Genomic DNA, 20,850 nt, shown 5'->3' with positions numbered 1-20,850 from the left:
ACATTCTCACCAACATATTCAAGCGCTCCTTTTCTTCGAATCCTTGCCAACATTGTTGTGATTTGTCTTCTTGATAATAGGCATTCTAACAGGTGTAAGTTAATATCTCATTGTGGTTTTAATTTGCATTTTTGGATGATTAGAGCTATTGAGCATTTTATTTCTTAAATGTGTTGGCTATTCATATATCTTCTTTTGAGAAATTTATTTGAATACATTGCTCATTTTAAAATCAGATTATTTGTCTGCCTGGTATTGAGTTGTTTTTGGATATTAGCCCCTTCCCAGATATGTGGTTTGCAAATATTTTCTCTCAATCCATGGATTGTTTCTTCATTCCCTTGTTTACCTTGTTGTGCAGAAGCTTTTTAGTTTGATGCCATTCCATTTGTTTACTTTTACTTTTGTTGCCTGTGTTTTTAGAGTCCTGTCCAAGAAATCATTGCCTAAACCAAAGGCATGGAGCTCCCCCACCCCTATGTTTTCTTCTAGTAGTTTCACATTTTCAAGTCTTGATTTTAGTCTTTTATCCATTTTAAGTTGTTGTTTGTGTATGGTGTGATGTTTGTATATGTGTGTATGAAGTAGTGTATTCCATTCTTCTGCATGTGGATATTCAATTTTCCTAATACCATTTAAGATAATTTCCTTTTCCTATTGTGTGTTCTTGGCACCTTTTTGATTATCAATTGATCATAAACACATAGGTCTGTTTCTAGGTTTTCTATCCTGTTCCATTGGTCTGTGGTCTATTTTTATGCTAGTATCATAATATTTCAGTTACAATAACAATATAACATATGTTGAAGTCAGGGAGTGTGTTGCCTTTCTCGAGATTTCTTTTTTTTATTCAAGTTTTTTTTTTTTTTTTTCTACTTCCACATGAATTTTTTTCTATTTCTGTGAAAAAGGACACTGGAATTTTGAAAGAATTGCATTAAATCTGTAAATTGCTTTGGGTAGTATGGGCATTTGAGCAATTAATATCATTAATATTGCTATTAATAATTAATATTGTTCAAATAATTCTTCCAGTCCATGCACATGTAGCATCTTTCCATTTATTTGTCTTCTTCAGTATCCTTCATCAATGTTTTAAGTTTCTCCTTCACAGATCTTTCATCTCCTTGATCTTAGACTGAGGTCATTTACCCTGAAATATTTTTTATGCTATTGTAAATGGTATTTTCTTAATTTCTGTTTCTGATAATTCATTGTGAGTGTATAGAAATGCTACTGATTTTCGTCTATTAACTTTTTTAACCTGTAACTTTGTACTGTTACTTATTTCATACATATACATAGGACTGAACTTTATTTTAAACTTACTATGTTCAAAAATTTTCTAATAAATGGACACTAAGGCAAGATTTAAGTCAATCTCAGGCAAATGAGAGGGCAAAGGAAAACAGGACAGGAAGGTTTGGGAAAAAATACAATATGATGTGTTGTCATACGGTCAATACTCTATTAAAAGTCACAAGAGACACAGCTGGCCCCTCGGCAGGTGCTCCTGCTTGGCCATGAGGAATAGTTCCAGACAAGTTGCAAGGAAACCATGCCTTGGAATAGTCCATGGATGGAGGAAGGAAGAAGGAATTTATCTGTTGCCCTTCTCACATCTTATGGGAGCAATAATACACCTATACATTTGGGTTGTATCATTTGTACCTTCCAGCAGGTTCTGGGGAAGCTGGATCTCAAGCTTTGAAGTGTTTAGAAATGGTGAAAAGAGTTCAGAGTGGGTCCCTGCAGTAGCTGAGTGTCACAGAGACAGGAGGGGCCATAAGAGTCTGAGGGGACCCATAAGATGTATTTAACACAAGTATTCCCTTGTGTCTCTTAATTTAGTTTGTTACGCCTAAAAAGCTTTAAAATCAATCAATTCATGTGAACTGATAATAAAAATGCTCTTTTTGTGGGGAGGCATTAATGCATAGTAAGAGTCCAGCCTGTAGATCTGTGATTGAAACCAGTTGACAATGACCAGCTGTGTGACTCTAGTCAAGGCATTTCACATTTTGGTGCCTTAGTTTTCTCATTTGTAACATAGGACTAATACTTAAAATCATACTTGACACCTAGCAAGAACTATATGAGCACCATAATTATTATATCTAGCTTTTGAATACATTATTATTACATCTGGATTTTATTACCCCAGCACTGTGTTAAGTGCTTTGTGTCTATAAGCTCAATGAATCTCCTGGCACCTGTATGAATAGGCTCTACTGAGATTCCTATAGCAGGTATTATTATTATTCCTGTTTTATAAGGTAGTTTTGCTCTACCACATGCTCCCACCATGATGTGCTGCCTCACCACAGGTCCAAACAATGGTGCCAACCAATCAATCACAGGCTGAAACCTCCAACACTGTGAGCCAAACCTTTTCTCTTTGTAAATTGATTATTTCAGGTGTTTGTTATAGAGACAGAAAGCCAACTAACATAACATGGATGCATTTAAATGTATATCTCTAGCTTGGGTTTATTTACCTAGTAGAATCCTGGAAATTGAACACATTTTTGTTTCCAAAAAATATCTATGTTCTGCAGGGCATTACTCTCTTCTCAGATACGACTGGTGGAGGGAGTGTGACCACCATTCACCTCAGGTTAGCAGGTTATTGTAATCCTTGAGTTTCTCTCTTTTTTATCTTCTAAATGCATAAGCTTATGAGTCCTGTCAAATTTTCTTCTCATTTCTGGTATTTTCCCTTCTTCTCTGCCCTTATTGCTGTTGCCCTGGTTTTGTTTCTTGACTGAATTAGACTGCCTGGACTGCTTCAGAATGTTTCTTAGTCTAATAATGTAAAATGACAGACTGGGTAAGAAATAAAGGAAAGTGATTAATTTTGACTCACATTTCTGGAGGTGTAAATTCTAGGGGCCTAATCTGATGGTTGGCTTCTTGCTAGCAGAGTCTGAGGCAGCACAGGGTATTGCATGGCAAGAGTCAGGAGTGTGCAGGTGTTTATGTGTGTCTCTCTGGTCTCCCTCCCTCTTCTTATAAAGCTACTGGAGATGAGGGGGCTCCAATCTAATGATCTTATCTAATCCTTATCATTTCCCAAAGGTCCGTCTTCTAAACACCATAGTTGGATTAAGTTTTTATCCTTTTACTACCTCACAATGGAGATTAAATTTCAATGCGTGAAGCCTTGGGGAACACACTCAACTCATATCCAAACCACAGCAAGAAGCATTCAAATTTTTTGAACTTTGGCTTGGCTTCCTCAAATCTATCCTCATCATTGATGCCAGGTTGTATTTCTAAACACAAATCTGACTAAATAACACTTCCACTTAAAACTCTGTATTAACTCCCCATTGCCTAAGAATAAAGTTTTATCTTCTTGGCATGACCTCCATGGACATCTCAGACCTGGCTTCAGCTGCTTTCTACAGGGTCTTCACCTAACAATCCCCACCAGACCCCTTAAACTTTAGTCACAAAAAAGAACTTGGAGTTCTTTTGAGCTGCCTTGTTTCTTGCCTCCATTTCTTTATTAATACTACCCTCTCTGCCTAGACCATTTTTCTATTCCTTCGCCTTTACTGGTCAATTTCTTCTATTTAGTTTATGAATTTGTGATTCAGCTCATGATTCACATCTTTGGGGAAGTCTTTTTTGTCACGAGTGAATCCCAAACTCTAGACTGGGTTGGCTACTCTGCTTTTGTGCTCCGACATATCCCTGTTCACTGTCCTGAAGATGTACATATCCATTTATATGTCTGTGTCACAATTAGATTGCAGGTTCTCTGAAGTTTGAGGCTATGCATTATTTCTCTACATATGCCTGTGCCTATCAGTGGCATACAGTAGGTACTCAATAAATACTTTTAAACTTAATGTTGAACAAATAAATGAATGAATCATTAATGAAAAACTATTTTATTTCTGAAAATATTTCACTTACCAAATAAGGCAGAAGAGGAATAATCAGTGGTAATGAAAGTGATTACTTCTCAGGTTTGGTTATGAATAGCAGCAGGCATAATGATATTTGAACAGCCCTGTGAGATCTGGAGGTGCTCAAAGTTAATTGCGTCCCAAGAGAAAAACATGGAAGTCTCTGTTAGTAGAGCTGCTGTCATAGGGGATGGCTAGAATTTTTATATAGCGCCACAAGAAACTTAGCAAGACTTCCATGTGCACAAAACTCTCATTTCAGTTAAGCCTTCTATGTTTATAGGAAGTCTAATTTTCTGAATGAAAAATCATTTACTACACCTTGTTAAGTTAATAACATACAGGTTCTTTGTCTGAATATGTTAAAGGGGTGGGGGGGGGGGACCAGGGGAGCAAGCCACAGTTACAATTCTTTTTTTCCTTCTCTTATATGGATTTTTCTTTCCAGGACTTTCATGAAGACCCTGAATCTAGCTACAGCAGAAAGACAAGAGGGAATGGCTATTTCTCCTGAAGTGTATTTACGAACTTCACGTATCATTAGGGTTCCTTGTGTAGTTAAAGTAATAGTAAGTAATGAGATGATGATGGTAAAAAAGAAAATGAACTAATAATAATTATTATAATTATATAGAAGTTACTATTCTTGGATGCCTACTGAATGGCAGGTGCTAATTACGAGGTATATTTATGCATCGCAACAACCTTTTAAATAGAAATTATTTTTCCCTTTTTCAGTTTGAACAACTAAAGTTCAGAAAGATCCAATAATTTGGGGGTAGATCCAGGGAATGAACTGGGAAGCCTGTGGGGTCAAAGGCCATTGGTGGTTTCACCAGTCTGAGTCTTCGAGAAATTGCTAGCGCATACGTGACAGCAGGACAGGTCAACTGAGTAATCCGACGCAGCTGCCTAAAAGACTGAATGTTCAAAGTGGTGAAAAGGCGAAGCAACTGTGCACGGTAGGAAGGTACAATCATAAGACGCGCAGTCTCCAGCTAAGAGCCTAGAAAAGGGATGGACTAGGTGGCTGGTTCCACCAAGAGCTTAGGTAGGAGGACGGGGGGCGGGACCTGGGCGGGAACTCTAAGGAACGTGCAGATCATTTGTGTACTGCCCAGAAATGCCGCCTCTCCCGGGAACGTAAAGGTGAGGGGAAAGTGAGTATAGACATTATAAACATCTCGGTGCCTTGTTGAAGAAGCTCATCCTCACCTGTCCTATACTAAAGAAAAGCATGCTTTATGCTCGCCTGAGGTGGCTTTCTGGTAGAGCAATCAAACAGGTGACTGGGAGAAGGCATTGCACAGGACGTCATCCCCTCTGCATATTGGTACGGCCCATCCCCCGCCGCTGATCTGGCAGGCTGCGCGCGCACCCTGCGGCGGGGCGCGGGTCGGCGGGGAGCTGTGGCCTCCGCCGCCCGCCTCCGTAGCTAACCCCGTTGCCTCCTCCCGCTCCTCGCGTGCTCCTCGCCGGCCCAGCGCCCGTCAGCTTGCGCGTCCGCGCGCTTGGCGGGGAGGAGCGCGACAGCGGGGACGCGCTTCGGTGACTCCGCCCCCCAGCTCCCCTCCCCTGAGTCCTGGAGCCCGGCTCGTGCGACTCGGTGCGAGGAGACTGGGGACCCTGCGCCCGCGCGCTCGCCCCAGCGCCCCCGCCCCAGCGCCCCCGCCCCGGCGTGCGAGGTGCCGCGCCCTCCTGCTGCCCTGCCTGGTGCATGGAGGGGCCTGTTCGGATCGCAGCCGCCAACGCCGCCAGCACGCTGGGGGATGACCTGGGGGTGGCTTTCGGAGCCGGCTGCTGCGCAAGAGGTCTGGAGGCTTAGCCAGCCCCGCCGAGAGGTGCGGGGGTGGGGGGTCCCGCAGCAGGGTCGGAGACAGGGGTGAACCGGGGAGACCGGGCTTGGGGGCCGCGCCGCTTGGGAGCGGGAGCTCTGGGGGAAGGTCAGGCCGGCGTGTCCCGGAGGGCGTGGGGGTTCTGGACTGCGTGCGAGGTTGGGCAGAGCAGCTGATGGGTGCCCAGCAGGGAGCTCAGACGTTCCCAGTCCTCAGACACTCGGAGCCACCTCGTGGGAGGAGGCGGGGTGAGGTGTCAGTGACTTGATGAAATCTGTCTTTGACGATGATCCGCTGGGGCAGGTGGGATGCAGCGTAGCTGCGAGCGAGGGGCGCCAGCGCATTTTCCCAAGGGAGCCGGTTCCATTGCTCTCTCTCCATCCCTGCAGAGTGCCCGCGAGAGACAGTGATTTATGTGTAGGGAGAAGCAAGAGAAATTTCCTGCACAATGTATCTTTCTCTGCCTTCACAGACTCAGTGACTTCCCAGCCCCAGGGAGTGTATTTTTCCTTCTTCTCTGTAAAGCTTTCTGTGGATTGCATTATCATTTGCTAAATACATTACAGCTCGCTATTTATTTCAGTCTGCAGCTTCCAGACCTTTGTTGCTTTTTCTCCACATCTAGGAATTCCAGTAATAAATCACCGAGGGGGATAGATAGACTCTCTTGCCCTTCCCTTTATTGTTCTCCCTAACCCCACCAAATCAGGTGGAAGGCTCTCCGAAAGGAGCCGCAGAATGCCTGCCTTCCCTGGTGGGGACGACAGAGGGTGGCAGGTGCTTTAAGGGCAGGCTGTTCTTCACTTGGAATCTAGAGTTTAGGGAGCCTCATTAACAGAAAGTCAGCCTTTGTGGTCTAAATCAGACACCCTGAAAAACAGGAGGTTGGTAAAAGGCAAGAGATTTATTCTCAGGCCATTGCCAGGAAAGATGAAAGAGGACAAGTTAGTGAATTCTGATTCCATGCCTCACTGATATCGTAACTCTCAGATTCCCAACTGACATTTGACATACCTAATGGACGGTGTCTGCAAGAAGTTGGAGTGGAGACTGGAAAGCAAAATGTTTCCCCCCCCTTAGTATAATTGTAGACATTCTATTACATTTTATAGCTCCTTTTCTACTAGTAGTCTATTTTTAGCTGAAAATGGGTGGGGGCAGTTTAGCTTTTAGGATAAAATGAAAAAACCTTCAGAAAATTTCTGGAAATTTTAAATTAGTGCTTAACTAGAAAGAATTCTTAGGAACCCAGAGAGGCACCAAATACTGTAGTCTCTGTTATGCACATGTTGAAATAAACTGCCGCATATTTTAAGTTATATGAGAAGGATGGAGAAAACCTGTTTCATTTTGTAAAGACATGCTTTGGGTGTGTGTTCTGCAGTGTGTGGAGCAGAAACATTTATATTTCTATAAAACATACACACAAATGCATATTGTTTAACTTTCATGGAAAAACTCGGATATAGTATTTGGGAAACCTGTCTTTGTTTGAATAGTTTAGTCAACCAGGAAAATCACTACTAGAGGTAGTGTGCTATTGTTTGTGTAGTAACTCACTTGGGATGCTTTGATTGATTGCTATGGCTCTCATCAACCTCTTCTTTGCAAAGTACTTAAACAGCTTTGACTCTAAAACGGAAAGTAGAAAGAACCCTTAGGACTTGGAGCATTACTGATCTAGCCTGTGTAGATTACCCTCAAAATCTATCTTCTACTTTGCCTTCCTTGCAGGTGGTTTGATGTTAGTTCACTTTAAGACAGGGCTGCCCCCAAGCCCATCATGAAGGTATATATGGACTTGGGCATTGTGTAGGAATAGAAACTCTGTCATAGAACTTGGCTCTAAAGAGGTCAGGTAAAATTTAATAACTAGCTCATATGTTTTCCTCTTATTTTTCCACTTTGCCTGAATACTTTCATGGCTTTTTAGACTATTTCATGTATGGTTTTGTCAAAATGTAAATTGAGGTGAAAATTTCTTTTTTCAGAGATGTTTCTTTTTATAAACATATAGAGTAAAAATTGATGATTGTTTCTAAGTAAAATGCTGGGGAAATGATTTCAGGAATTAAATTATCTTAGTGAAATCATGAAAGGGATAGAAAATAAAAAACAATGGGAAAATTTGTTGTTCTAATGTGTAATTACATTAGCTAACCCTCTGTGATAGCATTGATACTGTGTAAGAGTATAGATAAGACAATACATTAGAAGTGTAGGTGAATTGCCTACCAGGTAAGCTTTCTTTAGAGAAATATTAGTACTTAATGCAAACTAATTAGGTTAGAAATAGAATTTGGAGTCTGCTCATTAAATGTATTGCTTTGAAGGACTTGCTTTTACAGTGTTTTGTGGACTGATGCTTTTTTCAGGAAATTTTATGAACTTGGCTTGAATTAGAAAATGTTTTATAGTTTTGATTTAAAATTTTATATTGTATGTAAACATTCTCTGTGATAAATTTTTGTTGTTTATTTGGCACAAGTTCACTAATTCAAGAGCATGATGGGGGCAGAAAGCTCACCTGATTGTTCCCTGTTAAAATCAAGGGATGGTATATGAAATAAACTTAATGTCACTTTAAAAATATTATATTACAATGAGATGAAAAACTGGTTTGTTGTTTTTTTTTTTAATCCCTCAAGTTTTTGCTCATTGTTTGTGCTCCTTCCCTTTATTGTCAGACTTAAAGCATACAGTATCATTGTCATCTGTCCCCTGAATAATGGTCCTGAGGTGATATTATTAATGTGGCTTTTTAAAATCAAACTAATTATACTTGCCTAAAAGAGCCACATGTGTGTGATTCTAGCTGCCTGGTGCCTTTTGAGAGCCCTGGAGACAAGCTAGTGAATAGAGCTGAAAATTCATTCTGTATTTGATTAAATGGAACAGACTCGCTGCTCCTTACCCCAGCAGGGGCTATGAGATCTCTTGATCCCCGAAGCGGCTCCAAGACCCTGGGAATTCCATTAGCGAGCACCTGAGGAATTTCTGCCCTGCAGTGCCTTTTTTGAATGTGTGTGTGTGTGTGTGTGTAGAGGGAGTGGAGCTGAGTGGTGATGTGGGGGTGGGTGGGACATGGGGGGCGGAGGGAAGGCTGCATTGGAAGGCTCCATATGTTAGCAAATCTGAAATCAAGGCATGACTTAATAGCTTATCTTGTAAGAGAAAAGCCCAACCCAAAGGCAGATTGCTATTGGAGACTATTCCAAGCAGGACTGTGGTGATGTGTTTTGAGCACTGAAGTGACTCCCTAGTATAAGTACAGGAAAGCACTTTCCCTCTGCAGCACAAGCATATACACGTTGCAGACTTGGGTAAGTTTTTTTTCAATGATCTTCTGACGAATATGTAAAATTGTGTTACAGTTTGTTCTTGTCTGTAAGTGCTGATGTCTTGTGTAATAACTCTTCAAGAGCAAAGTCAGACTTTTGCAAAGCTGAAGTGCTTGTTTGAATAGCCATCTTTTGGTTTATGCTTTTGATATGATCTTATTGTGTTTTTGTTATATCATTGTTATAGAATTTAAATTCATTTATGGTGCATCTCTTTGTTGGCTTTTTAAGAATTCTGTAGGATTTCTAGTATTTTTGAGGCATTTCTCTGCAGTCTTGCTAATAGCCCCCAGTAAGTGAAAATATATCTACCAAAAACATCCTGTAAAATCTTTGGAACAAAATTTTTAAAGAAATATTAATGTGTCTTCCTTTCCCTTTCCCTCTTCCCCTTCCGTAAATAATATTTTGGAAACAAAATATTTCTCAGAGTATTAGTCTGGTTTATTTCTTGTGTACTTTTCAAGGAGGACCAGTTCTGATTTGTGGGTGGCATAGTTAATTGATTTTCTTCTTCTGAGAATGTGAATTCCAGTGCTAATAGTTTTCAACTAATCCAGAGTGCAGTAGTCTGTTTGATGGTTAATTTGATATATTTTGTTGCTGAGTGTGTTGTATGGAGTGCACAGTTCTTTTCAGCCTCTTCCCACATAGTCCTATGCCCAATTCTCCTCACAATACACTGTGTTTAGAAAATAAAGAAGCCTTTTTGAGAATATGTTTAATTTTTTTTTTTTCACCTTAATCCTGGGCATACCTCCTACTAGTAGAGCCAAATTGAAAGGAGTCTTGGATAATTGAGTAAAAACTGAAGTCAGTGCCTGTCCTGGTTCACAGTTTAGTTGCTTTGCTGTGTAATAAAATTTGATGGCCAGAGATGATAAAAAAAAAACAACCTACCTTATAGAACATTTGGTTCTGCTGTATATCAATTGGAATGTGAGTAGGAACTTCAGTTCTTGGGAGCCAGTGATGTGTCTTTGAATAGAGAAAAAAAAAAATCTATATACTGATTGTATTATTACATATTCTGCTCATGTTTTGTTTCTTGGAATTGTATGGTTGATTTTATTTTTGTATTACCCTAATAAATAGAATTAAAAAGTTGACATAAAGCTTGTTTTTTAGCTATTTTTGTTACAGACGGACTCACCTCCTATTTATGTGAACTTTGGCAATGATCTTGACCTGGCCTTGGATTCTTAAAGTGTAAAAGGGGGATAAAATCAATAGTCTCTCTTACCACTGTGGTGGGGATTAAATGAGATAATGAAAGTAAAGCATTCGTCAGATAGTAAAACCTCTATAAATGTTGGCTGCTGTTGTTTTTATTAACTCCTCCTGTGCCTGTTCATGTGTTACTTTGATCCAGAAGTGATTTCTTTGAAGTACTAAATAATGAGGAATTCTTGGAAGTTAGTAATAGTGTGGCACAAATAACTGCTGGAGTCTTAGTATGTTAATTTTCTTAACTTTCCAGTTAAAACTCAGAAAGCACTTGGCAACAATGTGTTGCTTTTATTTTTCTATTTGAGGTAAAATGTTGTTATATACACAAGTGTATAGCTAATATACACAAAGGGAACAGCCAAATGAATTGTTACATTTGCACACACCTGTGGTGATTTTGATTTGATCAAGATAGCATTTGTCACCTCAGGAGGCTCCCAGGTCCTCTTCCTCAGCCTTTCCTCCCCCTTCCAGGCAATAGTTATTCTGACTGGTCTCATCATAGATTCGTTTCCTTTGGTCTTGAACTAGATGAAAATGGACTCATGCAGTATGTGCTCCTGCACCTGCTCTCCTGTGCCTGCTCTCCTGTACTACTTGTTTTTGTCTGCAAGATTTATCTATGTTATTGTGTGTAGTACTGATCATGCTTTTTAAGTTGTTATAGTCTTTTCTGTGTTCATACTAGTTAATTTTATTGGCACATTTGGTACATAGTCATTGGGGGAAAAAAGAAGATACCGTTTCTTCCCAAATAGTTAGAAAATGAGATTCTAGCGGCTATCTTAGAAAAATCAGCATGACCTCATTTTTATACATAACACTGAGTTGAAGGTAATAGGTTTACCTTAAATCAGTTGCTCTGATAACTGCATTTTTTTTTTTTTTTCTGTTGTTGTTGTCGTTTGTTTTTAGGAGAGAAAGAGGGAGCCTCGAGATAGGGGAAAAGGAGTATTTAAGGTAGCTTATATTCTTCATGCTCAGGGTTAATTGTCATAATCAATACTTGGAATTGGGCAAAGGGAATCACCAGGCCAACATTAGTGTTAATGTTCTTTGAGTTGAAAATAAAACAATATAGTTTTGAAGAAAAAATTTGCTAAAAATGGAAGAAAACAGCTTGCAGGAAGATTTTGAAGAACAGGACCACATGCTTATATCAGGGAGAAGAGTTTTGGCTACTAACCTTATTAATAGTTGCTGTCATACTATGTCTAGCACATGCAAAATTTATTTGTATTGTTGGAATTCCCTAAAATGCTAAATAAAATTTATTTCATAAGCAGTGAGACAAGAAAACAAAGTGATATGGATGAATCAGAATTTTTTTTTTTTTTTTAATTTTGGAGGGGACTGGTTGTTGTTAATAGTTCATATTTGTTATTGGAAATGTTGATTAAGAATTTTCTGGGCGTTCTGCTTGGATATTAGGCATTTTTTTCTCAGGAGACATTGTATTTAGCATTTGTAAATTTACTAAATCTTAACTATTTATTCATATCTCCTTGATACAAGGTCATTTCTTCACACACAGCCAGGTGCAGGAATGGGTTTCCTTGGACTCAGAGGGTCATGTGGGCCCTTTTTGCCTTAAATAAGACCACCAGTTGCTAGAAGGTCATTGGGGGTGGAGAGAGCTGAAATAGTGATTCATCATCAGCTTTTGTTCTGTGGGGCACTCATAGATGCAGGTTATGTTCCAAAAGAAAGAAGAACTATTTAACAAATAGAGCTGTCTCATGAGAGGACATGCTGTTTCGAAGGGCACAAGCTCCTTTTTATTGGATGTGTCCTAGTGGTGTTTGTGAAGGGTGGCGTTCAGAGTCTCTTTTGTGGGTGAGAGCCTGGACCAAAGGACCTTTAAGGGCCTTGTAAAAGTACTAAGGTTCCATGAAATAGGCTCTTATGGTGTGGCTAGAGAAGATAACTCACCACCTATGTGATTCTGCAGGGGGAAAATGTGTCCAAGTTCTAAATACCAGTTGATAAATACATTTTCCGAGATCAATCCCAGTTTAAAATTGGGGACTGCCTTTTCTTGCTGATTCTTTTTACTTTAAGTTTAATCCTTGGTTTGTCACTAACAGTTAAATGTCAGATATTCTATCTTTGTTTCCTAAAGAGAAAGTAGGGACTTTTCTAATATTCTAGGTGTATCAGTATGAGAAATGATAACACTTCACAAGTGTAGTATTTGCTGCCTTTTTGATAGGTACACATCTGGGAACTTACCTTAAGCCATCTATTGTCCAAATTATTTATTCACTCCTACAGATAAGAAATTGGCCAAATGCCTTTCTTTTATCTTCTTCACCCCAGTTTTTCTAAACTTTAATTTTTTTTTTGGGAGGGGGGTGCTGGGGATCGAACCCAGGGCCTTGTGCTTACAAGGCAAGCACTCTACTGACTGAGCTATCTCCCCAGCTCCCCTAAACTTTAATTTCAAGAGAGAGAAGTAACTTATATCGGGGGACAAATAACTTATATCAGTGTCTTACCCAAGCAACAAAACTACTCATGATCTTTTTGGGATCCATACATATTTAATCTGTGTACATATTTTCATCTATAAATACAATACTTTATGTTAATAATAGGCATTTAAAATATTGAGGGGCAAAAGAATCCTGAATTACCAAAATACTTTCCTTATTTTATAAAGCAGGAAAGTATATTGAGTTTTTATTGCTTTATATTTATGTATGCACAGACGTACCCTCTCCACCCTTCCTATACTTTTAAGCAGGTCTTTGTTATCTTTTCTCTGTTTCCGTTACTCTGTCCCTCCACTCTCTCCTTTCTAAAAGTTGGTAGAGGGACAAGAGAAGATTCAGAATGTGAGATGAAAAAAATGCCTTTGTGGTCCCTGCTTAAACTGCTACTAACTAGGCCCCCTGTCTCCAGTCTGTTGTCCCCTACCAAATCATCTTTCTTTCTACAATTTGCCAGAGTAATTCTCTTCTGCAAACAAATCTGATCATGTATCTGCTCTCCTTAAAAGAAGTCCCCAAATTGCTCACTTTTTAAAGCCCAGACCTTTAAGATGTACAGGGATTGTTATCTACTTGGTGCTTCTGCCATCCCCAGCTACTTTGCTTTCCTTGGCTGTACTGTGCTTTGGGGCATATCTCTTACAGGCTGGGAACATAACTCTCATGGTACTGATATGATGTCATAATTATGTATATGTCCATCAAACTCTTATTCTTTCAGAACAGACAATGTGTTTGTCCCCTATGATTACCCCACTCATCCTTTCCATGCATTTTGCCTACCAATTACTTAACACTCTGATGTCCTGAACAGCACCGGTGTGTATTTGAATTTCTTGGGGGAATGTTAAAGTGCAAATTTTGATTTGGTAGGTCTGGGATGGAGCCCAGGATTCCCTCTTTTTACCAAATTTCCAAATGGAATTGATGAACTAGCTGGATGGAGCCCACAGAATAGCAAGATGCTAAACTGTTGTGTCCAGATCCATAATTGATTTCAACACAAAAATTTGCCCTTAAAACTTTAGTGAAATCAGTGACTCTCAGTGTCAAGTTCAGGGAGAGATACCACAGCTTCAGATAATGAAATTTAAAAACTCTTTAGAAAGCAACAATAAATAGTTAAATGTGAAGATACTAAGACATCAATTTTCACATTATCACTGGAATACTTGCCAAACATGTTGAATATGTTGACAATTTAATGTACTTAAAATGTATATTTTTGTTTTGTGTAACATCGTTTGTTGCCTGGAGAACTGATGGTTATGTTTTATCTGTTTGCATTTTAAATACTCGCTTACAGGGGTCCTCTGGGTATATAGGTACTAAAGAATACAGCTGCTTCTGTCTTTTGCCAGAGAGGTTTTGGATGGTTACTGACATTTTATGGGATCAGAAAAAAAAGTTGTTAGTATTTTCTATTTTATTATAATTTGGTATCTGTGCAGTGAGTAGTTGTAGACATTGCATAGTTGGAGGTAAAACTGGTAAAGGGAATAAATGCTTAATGGATAAAATACTACTTTTATCAGGCTATGAAATTACGGTAGTGACATAAGAACTTGGCAGCCTTTTATATTCCAATAAAAAGAAAAATAGCATCACAAGCTGGGGATATGACATTTTTCATGCCCATTTATTTTGGCTTCTTTCCTTGGTTTTGGCCTCAGGGCGTGTGTATAACTAAATAACAACAGAGTGAGTAACAGGCAGTAAGAATTAGGGAGTGAACTTAGTTTTAGCTTGTGTACTTACTGTGTATTACTCACCTCCATTTTAGTAATTCAGACTTCCTCTTGTGGTGGTGTCTTTGACTTTGAGAGCATGAGGATTAGAATGAGAGTTCTCCTTTATAAAGCCAGGGTAAACCTTATTACTTGGCTTGGTCTTATATAGCTTACAACATACTGAAAACATTTGGTGATTGGCTTATAAAATGATCACATGAAGGTGAAGGTCTGAATGCGGTTATGTGATATTTAGAAGTCGTCACAGTTTGGTGACAACTCCTATGCCAGGATTTCAATTTGGTGTCCTACTGAAAAGTAGTTCCAGTAGATCTTGGAGTAAGTAAATCCTGAGGAGATATTTTCATAGTTCTTAATAGATTATGAAACTCCTGACTTGAACTGCATTGAAGTCTTCCTACGATGTTGGGCCCACTGGCTCTGTTCTTTGCCTCAGGATGCATCCTACTGTGTTATCACCATTTTTTATTTTTTAAAACCCAGACATGCTTAACCACTGATCCCCAGCCCCCTCCCCACCTCCTTTTTTTTTTTTTTTTTTTTTTTTTTTTGAGACAGGGTTTTCCTAAGTTGCTTAGGGCCTCACTAAGTTGCTGAGGCTGCCTTTGAACTTGGGATTCCTGTTTTAGCTTCCCAAGTCCCTGGGATTATAGGTAGGCATGTGATTACCATTTTAAAGGAGGTTATTTTATTGTTTCTTCATTAAATCTTGGATGCTCATCCAGAATGAAATGGCAAGTTGTGTTCTACATTAAGAAGAATTATAATAAGGTTCTGCTGAGTTGGTTTGGATGGGTTAAAGTAGTTTTAAAACCCAGCTCTGAATACCTCTATTTAACATATTTTCAAATCATATTGTATTCTGATTAGAATTGTTTTGATCTCTAAATAAATATAATTTGATTTCTATTTATTGAAAATTAGCCCCCCCTTTTAAACATACAGTCCCTTTTGAGGTTACAACAAAAATAAACCGATTAAATTTCTCCCCAAGTCCCAATTTTAAGCTCTAGTCACCATGTTTTAAATTATTTTGTAGTTTAGTTGGATTTCTCTCCTAAAAGAAATTACTATAGTCATGTTTTGACTGTAGACCTATTTAAGTCTTTAATATAATTTTCATCTTACATTTGAGCTAGTTTTTTTTTTTTTTTTTTTTTTTAATCCCCTGACTAAGGCCAATTTTGAGTCATTGTAAGACTGGTTGTTAACTGTGGTGTCCTATTAGGCTAGCAAACACAATTGTCATGATTTGTTATTTCTTTTGTGTTTAAGCATGCATTTTAAAAGAACTATTGTCATAGTGGTTAGGTCTTAGAATAATTTCACATTAGTTACTATGACAGCAGCCGCAGTGGGGATTTTAATCATACTGTTCAGCTTGTATAGAGATTTGATATCAGTGTTTTGTGGCATCAGATAAATTTTAGCTCAGGGATTTGACTATGTGTCTATTACTAATGTGAATAGGAATTTTGTAGTTAATTCCCAAAGTGGGTTTCTGAAAGTGAACTTTGGAAAGTCCAGGATAATTCATCTCATATCACTCGCCCTTGAAATGATAGTAAAAATTGTTTTTTAAAGAAACAATTTTATTTCTTGGAGACTTTTCTTCCCAGGTAAGTAGATTATTAGGGAAAAGATTAGGAAGTGGTTAGCCCTTTGGACAGAAACTGTAGCACTTGGTCAGATTAATGTGTTCTTAGCTAAGTTTGCATATATACAAGATATTTAATTAGTTGGGATTATAAATGTCAGCTGGCCATAGAATCAAATCATTAAGTACCGTATATCAAATGTTAGAGTCCTCCAAAAACCCAGAAGGAGAAACTGAGGTTTTGAATGTTTTACTTTTACAAATATGATTTTTTTTTCTTCATTTTGAAATGTGAGTTTTCTGGGGAGAGAGATCCTTTGACATTAAGTGGTAAACAAAGTCCCCATTTGCTTGTAAATTTCCTTCTAATTCACTGAGAAATACTAGCATCCTTTGTGTGTGAGTCACCTAGAGTGAATGTATATTGCATGTGTACTTGGGGAGTTTAACAGTAAATAATTTGGTGACAAACGAGTGAAGTATGGCTTTTGCAGAGCAAGGCCCTTGTATGTTGAGTGCCCTGTGGACTTATAAGAATGGTGCCTCCAGGGGACTGGGAAAGAATAGTCCTTACTTTCTCTGAGCAACACAGGCATGAGAAGTGGCAGGACACTATACTCAAGTCCCCCTGTTCAGCAATTGCAAACCCTTGTGATTCTTTTAATTCTGATACAGAATTTTCCCTTTCTTTGTGTTTCTGATGATGATCATTGCTTAACTTTTTTTGTGTCCTTTGTACTTGAAGAATATTTTGCAGCTTTCTTCTATCTCCTCTTTCTTCCTTCTTGTAAGAAGTGTATGAGACAGTAAATTTTTGTGAAAATAGAAAACATAAATAAATGAACATTGGTGTCAGAAGTAAAAGTTATGAACTAGTTCAAAGTCAGGTGTCCTGTAAAATCTCTCTTTTGAGTAGTTAGAAGAGGGTTGTTAGTTGCAACTCCTGTCTTTCTTTTTAAGCTTATTTTAGGTTATAATTGCACAATTTATATGTGTTTAGTAATAGATGAAAATGGATATATTCTAAGAATTTTTTTCTATGATAATTCTAAACCACAAACTCTGCAATCTAGATTCTACTGACCTAATGGGAGATACTGAAGTTGCATTTTGTCTCCGAAGAACTGATTCCTGGTTATCTTGTATTTTTAAACTCTCCTTCATATTTTCCCCTAGCCACTGGGTTTCTCGCTTTCTATAACCCTTTCTTTAGAGTAGGCAAAATACTCACATGCTTAGAAATTTCTTTAACATTGTGACCTAGTTGAATATGAAATTTGAAAGCCCTTTCCAATTATATTGATGAAAAGAATTAGTAAAGGGAACATTTTAGAAATAAAACTTATTTTGTATTTGTGTTGGACTGTGAAATGAATATAAAATCTTAATTGATAAGTTCTTTCACTGATTTTAACAGTGGTTCTATGGTTTTCCTGTATCCAAAATGAGACCGATGACATTGAGTCAAAATTTGGTTTTTCATTTCTTGAATACATTAAGATGAATTCAAGTTTTGCGTTTGTAAGTGCTTTAGTATTGCTTTTGCCAATTGGTATCAATTTCTGTTTTGTTTTCTAGCACTGTGATGCGGAGACAAATGTTAGTGCAAAATAAACATTTCGGTATAGATAAAATGATTATTAACTGTTTTATGGAAGAGTTTAAAAATGATTTTGATGACCAGATTGAGAAGGAAGGAAAAGCAGATCTTCTTAGAGCCAGAATTTGCCCTTCCTCCTTGGTTGGAGGGAAATGAGTTGTAATCTCAGCAGAGTGCAGCTCCCAGTGAGAGGTGTGAGGCTGTTTATTTTCACTCCGGAGATGTATATACTACAGAGGGAAAACTCTGGCCTGGCTTAACCTAAGCAAGTCATTACTTATCTACGATCTGGCAAGCAATTTGATTAAGGTTGACAGAGCTCATATAATATCAGGACCAGACCCTCTTAGTGATTGATGAGGCTTGTCTGTAAGGACTTTTTTTTTTTCTTTCCCAATTTGAAAAGAGAAAAACTGAACAAGAACGAATATTTGTTCACATCTCTAATTGCCAAGTATAAACCAAACCTAATGTAGTTTATCTATAGTGAGTAATATGCTTTAATTTGTAGGCTATTTCTTAGATTATAATTAAAAACCTTAAAAATAATATTTTTATGTCTGTTGCTTAACTTGACTCTTACACATTTTTTTTTTCTTCTTTTGTTGTTTTTTAGTGCTGGCAATTAAATGCTAGCTACCACTAGCTACCATTAGCTACACTCCTAGCCCTTACCTTGACTTTTAACTGATCAAATAGTTGAAATCTTAATGATCCTCTTTCACATCTTAACCTCTTTCCTAACATGAATTTCTTTGATGTTATATATTCTTTAGGATAGTGGAATTATTAACCTATAAGAGATTTTCCTCTTCATTTTCTAATGAAATGGAATTATTTGGAAGTGTTTATCTTTATTTTCAACCCCTTGCTTTCTCACTATAAGAAAGTGACTTGGACCATTTTAATAGCATATCTGGGCCATTGAGTGTCGCTGCTTACCTCCTTGCTAGATTATTTGCCCCTTATCTCATTCTCATTACTGATTGACATAGTGTGTGAATGGAGTGTGCCAGCACTTTAAATCACTAGTCTCCCTATAGTGTTGAATCCAACCAAAGACCATTTCATGTTATCATTTGTATGCTGCTTAGTAGAAATGGGTACAGGTCTGGAAGACATCCCTATCCTTATTATTCATATATTTATTTATTTATTTTTGGCATCAGGGATTGAACCAAGAGTCATTCAACCACTGAGCCACATCCCCAGCCCTTTTTATCTTTTATTTTGAGACAGGGTTCCCCCCTAAGTTGCTTAGGGCCTTACTAAGTTTCTGAGTCTGGCTTTAAATTTGTGAACCTCCTAAGCCACGGGATTATAGGCATGCACCACCAGGCCTGGCTCCCACTCTTACTTTGGGTAAATTTAGCATATGGGATTTCTAGATTAATGCAGTGCTTGAATTGAAACCTGAATTAGTTTTATATAAATAAAGTTCTAACTTGGAATTTTCAGCGGCATATCATGGCAGTGTAGTGCATCACGGTGGCAGGCCCTGGAGGCCAAAGTCAGACTCCGCCATGTTCCAGAATGCAGTCTTCCTGCACTTTAATTTCTTCCTCTATATGATAGGAATGTTGGATCTTGTGGTTTTGGATCAGGGATCTGGTGTTCACAGACTTAGTGCCTTGGCCTAGTGATTGGCACTTGTCACTACAGTCTGGTTGTTGATGTTGTCCTATTTTGAGGAGGGTGCTTATTGACAGGAAGTATTATTACTGAGGTAGAGTTTAATCAGAGACTGTCAGAACAAAATAAAATAATCTGGAATAAAATTTGGGGCACTTTAAATGTGGGAATAGACTAGAATTGGTCATATTTTTGTTCTTGGGTTGGTTAAAACTTCTCTCCTAGAAATGTGAGCATTTAGGTAAGTGCTGTACTATCTAATGATTAAATTTTGGATAAACTGATCTCCCAGACAACTGAACACTATCTTTATTTTCTTGTTCCAAATTTTCGGTTATGTTACCCTGTCTTCCCCTTTTCCATCTACCCAAATTCAACATAAACAAACTTCCACAATACTAGGAAGATAAAACTTTCCAAGAGAGATATTTCATGTTTATCTTTATTGACATGTTCTTAAAAGCAAGGGATAATTTTTGTTGAAATATTTTGCGAACTTTTCTGTTAATGCAGTTTCCTACTTATCCGCAGGAGACTACCTAAGTGGATGACTGAAACTGACTAATATTGAACCCCTCCATATACATGTTGTTTCAGTTACATAATGCACATACATACCTATGATACAGATTAATTTGTAAATTAGGCACTGAAAGAGATTAACAAAAACAATCATTGAATAGAAAAATTATGACAATATACAATAAAAGTTAGGAGATGTGGCCTTCCCTCTCAAAATGTCTTATTGTACTATACCTACCCATGCGTTTTTTTCTTTCCCTATTAGGTTGATAACTTTCACCTTTGTACTAGGGAAAGCAGTTTGATTGGAGATAGACCCTTTAGCATATTTAAATAGCCAGCATCACTACGCTTGTGTTTTGGGGCCATTATTAAATAAATAAGGGCTACTTGAACGCAAGCATTGTGTACTCCCGTAGTCTTTCTGATAACTGAGAAAGCTAAGTGACTAAGTTTATAGAGTATCCATATGCTTAGTAAAGGGATGTTTTATGTTTTGGGTGGTATAGGGTGGGATAGTGAAAAACTGCATCTCACTACACAGAATGGCCAGCAGTTTAAGGCTTACAAATTATTTCTGGAATTTTTCATTTAATATTTTTGTACTGTGAATGACCACAAGTGCAGAGATTATAGAAAACAAAACTACAGATAAAGAAGCATTATGTAATAATTTTCTACCCCAAAGTACAAGCATTGTCAGCTATGGGAAATTCCAGTGCTTTCTAGAATTTTTATATGTATAGTTAAATACTGAGCATGATAGTTATTTCTGTTCTTTCAGATTTCTTGCTTTTCTTTTGGGCTTATATATGGTCAGAGGAGATAAGCACTTGGATGGATAGCATTAAAGACCACCAGTAAAGTGCCACTCCCAGGTTGTTTTAAAAAAAGAGAAAAATAGTAGGAGGGGGTCATTGGATGCAAGTATTT

At 38.1% G+C, this 20,850-nt stretch overlaps 1 protein-coding gene across 13 annotated transcripts in view; it reads left to right on the top strand.

Moving 5' to 3' along the window:
• Positions 1-5,313: 5,313 nt before the first annotated feature.
• CDON (cell adhesion associated, oncogene regulated) overlaps positions 5,314-20,850 on the top strand; it is a 94,874-nt gene continuing 79,337 nt past the window's right edge. For 6 of the 13 annotated variants that reach the window (XM_079104005.1, XM_079104006.1, XM_079104007.1 and 3 more), the window contains exon 1: positions 5,315-5,758. The gene's annotated coding sequence lies outside the window, so the exon portion shown is untranslated. Of the gene's footprint in view, positions 5,759-8,864; positions 9,076-20,850 lie in introns of those variants that run through there. The other 7 variants (XR_013757739.1, XR_013757740.1, XR_013757741.1 and 4 more) reach the window with 4 other exon arrangements.

The sequence above is a fragment of the Sciurus vulgaris genome (genome assembly GCF_902686455.1).
Source record: "Sciurus vulgaris genome assembly, chromosome: 11".
NCBI lineage: Eukaryota > Metazoa > Chordata > Mammalia > Rodentia > Sciuridae > Sciurus > Sciurus vulgaris.
Note: the sequence above shows the minus strand (reverse complement) of the source record. Positions and strands in the feature narration are given on the sequence as shown.